Raw genomic sequence first — 6,182 nt, 5'->3', positions numbered from 1 at the left:
ATATCCCTTACGTAACTTGCGTATACCAACTTTTCTGTAGAACAGACAAGCTTTAACAGCAGGATGAAGCATCAACTACTCCCAGCTTTTGTCTGAGATATTCAAAAGTTTCCCTGGGCAGTGGTTTTGTGAGAATATCAACAACTTGTTCCTTAGAAGGAACATACTCCAACTTGACCTTCTGCTCAAGCACTTGTTCCCGAAGAAAATGGTACTTGATTGGTATGTGCTTGGTCTTTGAGTGCATGACTGGATTCTTTGAAATGCTGATTGCACTTGTATTATCACATAAGATAGAGACTGGTGGAGTGCAAGTGATTTGAAAGTCCTGCAAGGTCTGCATCATCCAAAGAAGTTGTGTGCAACAAGATGCCGCAGCCACATATTCTGCTTCAGCTGTAGATAAGGCAATTGAACTCTATTTCTTGCTGAACCAAGATACTAATCTGGAACCCATGAAGAAAGCACCACCACTTGTGCTTTTCCTATCATCCACACTTCCAGCCCAATCTGCATCTGTGTAAGCATGAAGAGTGAGATCTGTATTTCTAGGATACCATAAGCCATAGTTTTGGGTCCCTTGAAGATACTTGAAGATTCTTTTGACTGCCTGAAGATGAGTTTCCTTTGGGTTGGCTTGAAATCTTCCAACAATTCCTACTGCATGTGTAATATCTGGTCGGGTACCTGTCAAATAAAGCAAACTCCCAATCATGGATCTATAAGTGGGTTGGTGAACTGCTGCTGATTCATCATTTGTACTGAGGCTGCATCCTATAACCATGGGTGTACATACTGGCTTTGACTCTTCCATGCCATACTTCTTCAAGATCTGCTTGAGGTATTTGGTTTGAGACAAGAAGATACCTCCTTCATTTTGTTGGATTTGCAATCCAAGAAAATATGTCAATTCTCCAAGTAGTGACATTTCGAATTCTTTCTGCATAACCGAGGCAAAGTTTTGACTCATAGTCTCTTCATTGCTGCCAAAGATAATATCATCTACATAAACAACAAGAATTAGCAATTTGTTATTTTCAACTTTTATATAGAGATTGCTATCTGCTGATCCTTTTGAAAAGCCTTGTTGGTGAAGATATTTGTCCAACCGATAGTACCAAGCCCTTGGAGCTTGTTTGAGTCCATAGAGAGCCTTTTTCAATCTGCATACAAGGTTTGGATCATTCCCAAGAATGAAACCATCTGGCTGCTCAATATATACTTCTTCTTCTAAGTCTCCATTCAGAAAGGCTGATTTCACGTCCATTTGAAATACCTTGAAGTTTTGAAAGCTTGAGAGAGCAAGGAACATTCGGATAGCCTCAAGTCTTGCCACAGGAGTAAAGGTCTCTTCAAAATCTATTCCTTCTTGCTGCGCATACCCTTTACAAACAAGTCTGGCCTTGTTCCTAATTACTTCTCCATTTTCATTCAATTTATTCTTGAAGACCCATTTTGTTCCTATTACATTCTTATCTTTTGGTCTAGGAACTAATTCCCAAGTGTTGTTCTTTTCGATCTGCTCAAGTTCTTCATCCATTGCTTTGACCCAACATTCATCTTTGCATGCCTCTTTCACATTTCGTGGTTCAGTGGAGGAGAGTAATGCCAAATAGCTTGAAGCTTCTGCAAGTGTCCTTCTTGTTTGTACTCCTGCTTCTTTCTGCCCCACAATCTGAGATTCTGGATGATTCTTTTGAACATATCTGGATGGAGTCTTCTCTTCTATTCTTGTCTGCTCTTCTGGTTCTTCTTGAGATTCTTCTTCTTCTTGAGGTTCTTCTTCTTCATCATTTCGTCTTTGAGGGTAGCCTTCATCTTCTTCAATGTCTTCATGATGAACTTGCCTAGGAATATATCCCTTCTCATCAACCACTACATCAATGCTGTCAACAATTCTGCCAAGTCTTTTATTGTAGCACTTGTATGCTTTGCTATGTGGAGAATAACCAAGAAGAATGCCCTCATCTGCTCTTGGTTCAAGTTTGCCAAGTTGCTCATCAGTATTCTTAATATAACATTTGCTCCCAAAGATTTTGAAGTGCTTCACCGAAGGAGTCTCACCACTCCAGAGCTCATGAGGTGTTTGAGTGTTGTTTACTCGGACATTTGTTTTGTTAAGAATAATAACCGCAGCATGTGCAGCTTCACCCCAGAAGGTTGCGGGAGTACCTGATTCATCAAGCATAGCACGAGCCATTTGTTGGATTGTTCTGTTCATTCTTTCCACAACCCCATTTTGTTGAGGAGTTCTAGCTGTAGAGAATTCTCTTCTTATCCCATGTTCTTTACAGAAATCGAAAAATTCGTTTGAGGTAAACTCCCCACCTCTGTCAGATCTGAGGCACTTAATTTTGTGTCCTGATTCATTTTCAACCAAGGCTTTGAAGGATTTGAATTTTTCGAATGCTTCATCTTTGTGCTTCATGAGCCCCAACCAAACAAATCTGGAGAAATCATCAATGAATAATATCAGATATTCTTCTCCTCGAGGTGTCCTCTTCCTAAATGGACCACATACATCTGTATGGACTAGCTCGAGAGGCATGCTAGCTGATCCTTCCTTCTCTGGAAAGTTAGTTCTGGTTTGTTTTCCAAACTGACAAGATTTGCATATGGTATTGTCTGGAATTTTGATATCTGGAAGACCACGAACTGCCTGATATTTGCATGCTTTCCTTATTTGTGAAAAGCTTAGATGCCCCAACCTCCGATGCCATAGCCAATGTTCATCATCCTTGCTTAAGTAGCATTGTTGTCTTTCCTCAAAGATATATAGATTATTTGGAGTCCTTCTTCCTTTGATCACTGTTTTACCTGTATCAAGATCGCGAACACAACATCCATTTGATCTAAATATTACCTTAGTTCCTTGATCGCACATCTGACTGACACTTAGAAGATTATGCTTCAATCCATCAACATATAAAACATTTCCTGCTTTGACCTTCTCTTTCAACGGAGCAACACCTTTTCCTTTTATGGCTGCAGAGATATCGTTCCCAAAAGAAACTTTCTTCCCCTTTTCTAATGCCGTATATGACTCAAGCTTTTCTTTGTCCCCTGTCATATGCTTCGAACATCCGCTGTCAATGTACCATAGACTTTCTTGACCTTCTGCATAAAAGGCTATCCCACATCTTTCTGGTTGTGATTCTTTTATTCTCCATGTTCTAACATTTGAGGTTTGTTCCTTCTGAGTTGTCTTCCGGAACCTGCTCCTGCATTCAGAGTCTTTATGACCAAAGTTATTACAAATAGAGCATTCAACTTCATTTTCAAGAACCGAAAAGTTGTCATAAGTCCTTTTCATGGTTCCAGTCATTCTCCCTTGCTTTTGAGCTTCTCTAGTCATGATTGTTTTGTAGGCAACACATTGAGCTGTTTTGTGACCGAAGTTATGGCAAGAAAAGCATTGGCCATTAAAGAAACTTCTGCGATAATCAGATCTATCATCCAACCGATTGTAGCTTCTATTCATTCTTGGAGCAAATTGGGAAGATTTTACCTGTGGCTGATTGTAGCTTCTGTTTGTCCTTAAGGCAGTTTGTCCCCGAATTTCTTGATGGTCTTTATTTGTTCTTGAGGTAAACTGTCCCTGATTCACCTGATGACTTTTATTTGGCCTTTGCTCGCTTCTCCTTGCTGCATCAAGATAACTTTTAGAGGTAGAGGCTTGAGATGTTTCTCCATTATATCCAAGACCTGTCTTGATCAAAGGAGATCGCTGCACATTGATAATCTCATCCAAGGTTTCAGATCCTTTAACAAACTTAAGATTAATTGCTTTGGTTTTCTCAATCTCCTTTATAAGACAAACAATCTCACATTCCAATTTTTCAAGATGTTCTTCCTTTTCAGCTAGTTGACATTGTAGAGAATCAATAATAGCACTCTTCTCTTCTAAACGAACTTTGAGATCTTTCATTTCTTCATAAAAGCCTTCTACATCTATAGCATCCATGTAGTCATCATCTTCAAAAGCCATTAAAAGTTTATATCTATTACCTTGTTCATCTTCATCACTATTTGAAAGTCCATCACTATCTTCATGAGTGTAGTAGCTTTTCTTCTTTTCATATTGTTTCTTGTTCCATTTAACAGGTTCCTTTCCCTTGTCATTCTTATCTTTGTGAGGACATTTGGCAGCATAATGACCTACTCTTCCACAAGCAAAGCATTTAAAAGGTAACTTACCTCTGAACCTTCCAGAACCCCTTTGAAGATTTCTGACGAAATTTGATTCCTCTTCTTCATCTTCTCGCAGGTGACTTGCTTCATAATAATCTTCTTTGCCTGAAGCCTTGAAGGCAGCTTCTCTTCTGTCTGATGGACCTCCCTTTCTCATTTCATAAGCAGTTAGAATTCCGTGAAGCTGAGACATAGTAAGAATTTGCAAATTTTCCTTTTCTTCTATGGCAGACACTTTAGATTCAAACTTGGGGGACAAAGATCTTAGAATCTTTTCAACCACAATAGCCTCTTTTATTTCTTCACCCAAGTTTTGCATGCAATTGACAATCTCATCTACCTTAAGGAAGTAGTTAGCCACACTTTCATCATTATACATTCTGAGAGTCTCATACTTAATCCTGAGAGTTTGAAGTTTAGCACGCTTTACCTGATCGTCTCCTTCATAGCTCGTGACCATTTTATCCCATATTTCTTTTGCAGATTTATAGTGCATTACCTTCATGAATTCTGATTGAGAGATGCATCCCAATAGAGTATTGACTGCTTTCGCATTTGTTTCATATTTCTTTTTCTCGGCTGCATCTGTAGGAGTAGCTAAAGGAAAAGTGTAGCCCGTCTCTACGATGTTCCAAACTTCTGTACCAAGAGACTGAAGATATGCAGTAACTCTTACCTTCCAATAATTGAAGTTTGTCCCATCAAAAACCGGTGGCCTGATTGACGCTTCTTTCTCGTAGTTGCTCATGATGAACGATCTACCTTCAAGCGGTCAAGCTTCTCTGAAGGACCTGCTCTGATACCAATTGTTGGAAATAATACTGAGAGGGGGGGTGAATCAGTATTATCAGAACTATAAAACTTTTTCAATGCTCAGAAACATATACGCTACTTTCGTTAAGTGAACCAGCGTGTACACGCAACTGTGTCTAGAGAAAACAGCGTATAACCAGCAATCTTATAATTCAGTTAATTTATCTTCAATTAAGTGCATAAGGACATTATTCACCATATTAAGAGTAAACAGATGCAGTAGAACAGATCACACAAAAACCACACACATGAACACCATGATATAAGGTGGAAACCCAATGTGGGTGAAAACCACCTGCTGCAAGTCGTCTCTATCTTTCTTTAATATGAAACTTCAGTTTACAATCTTTTTGTACTGGTGCAGCCTTATACCAGTACGCAGGCTACAACCTGCAGAAGGCTACAACCTTCTCTCGTTCTCCAAACTTCCTTGGAAGGGAGCTCCAACCCCCTTTGCTCTTGTACTAGCCAAGATACTAGTACGTAGGTGCTGGCCTACAATCTTCTTTCTTTCAGGTACCACCTTTCATACATTTTCAGACTGGATATTCCTGAAGCACAACATTACAATCTGAAGACCACAATTCATTCAACTTTCACAACAGATTATTGAAGCACAAAACATCCAATACTAGCATCATCAATCACTGAACCATTGAAACCCTGTCAATCACCAGTTACCAGAACACAAAGCAGACTACAGAACTCTGCAATAACAGTCAGACCCAACTATAAACCCAAAATCAAGCTTCAAAAGATATACGCTACTTCAATGAGAGCAAACCGCGTATACACGCGCTTTTACCGAAGCCAACCTGCGTACAGATCTAAAAATAAATTCTCTCAACTTGCAGCTGTACCAGACATCAGTTAGACCCAGAACATAACATTGCGTCAGTATGCAGATCTAGAAATACGCATAATCAACCATATCATAATAGTGCATTTCAAATCATTAGATCCCGATCTATCCTTAGATCTAGTCTTCCATCAACCGAAGTGATCTCTCCTTAGCTTAGATCAAGCAACCCAGAACCTGCATACCAGATCTCTTTCTTTTTCAGATATTCAAGCCTTTTCAAAAGATGTATTTGCCTAATGATCTTCTTCTCCTTATATAGCCTTAGGCCTTGCTCAATACCAAGGGCCAAACCATAGAAATCCAATACCATCAACTT

Source organism: Pinus tabuliformis, chromosome 7 (genome assembly GCF_031772625.1).
Source record: "Pinus tabuliformis cultivar Carrire ecotype Pingquan chromosome 7, CPIR1, whole genome shotgun sequence".
NCBI lineage: Eukaryota > Viridiplantae > Streptophyta > Pinopsida > Pinales > Pinaceae > Pinus > Pinus tabuliformis.
The sequence above is the reverse complement of the archived record's forward strand: the minus strand, read 5'-3'. Positions refer to the sequence as shown.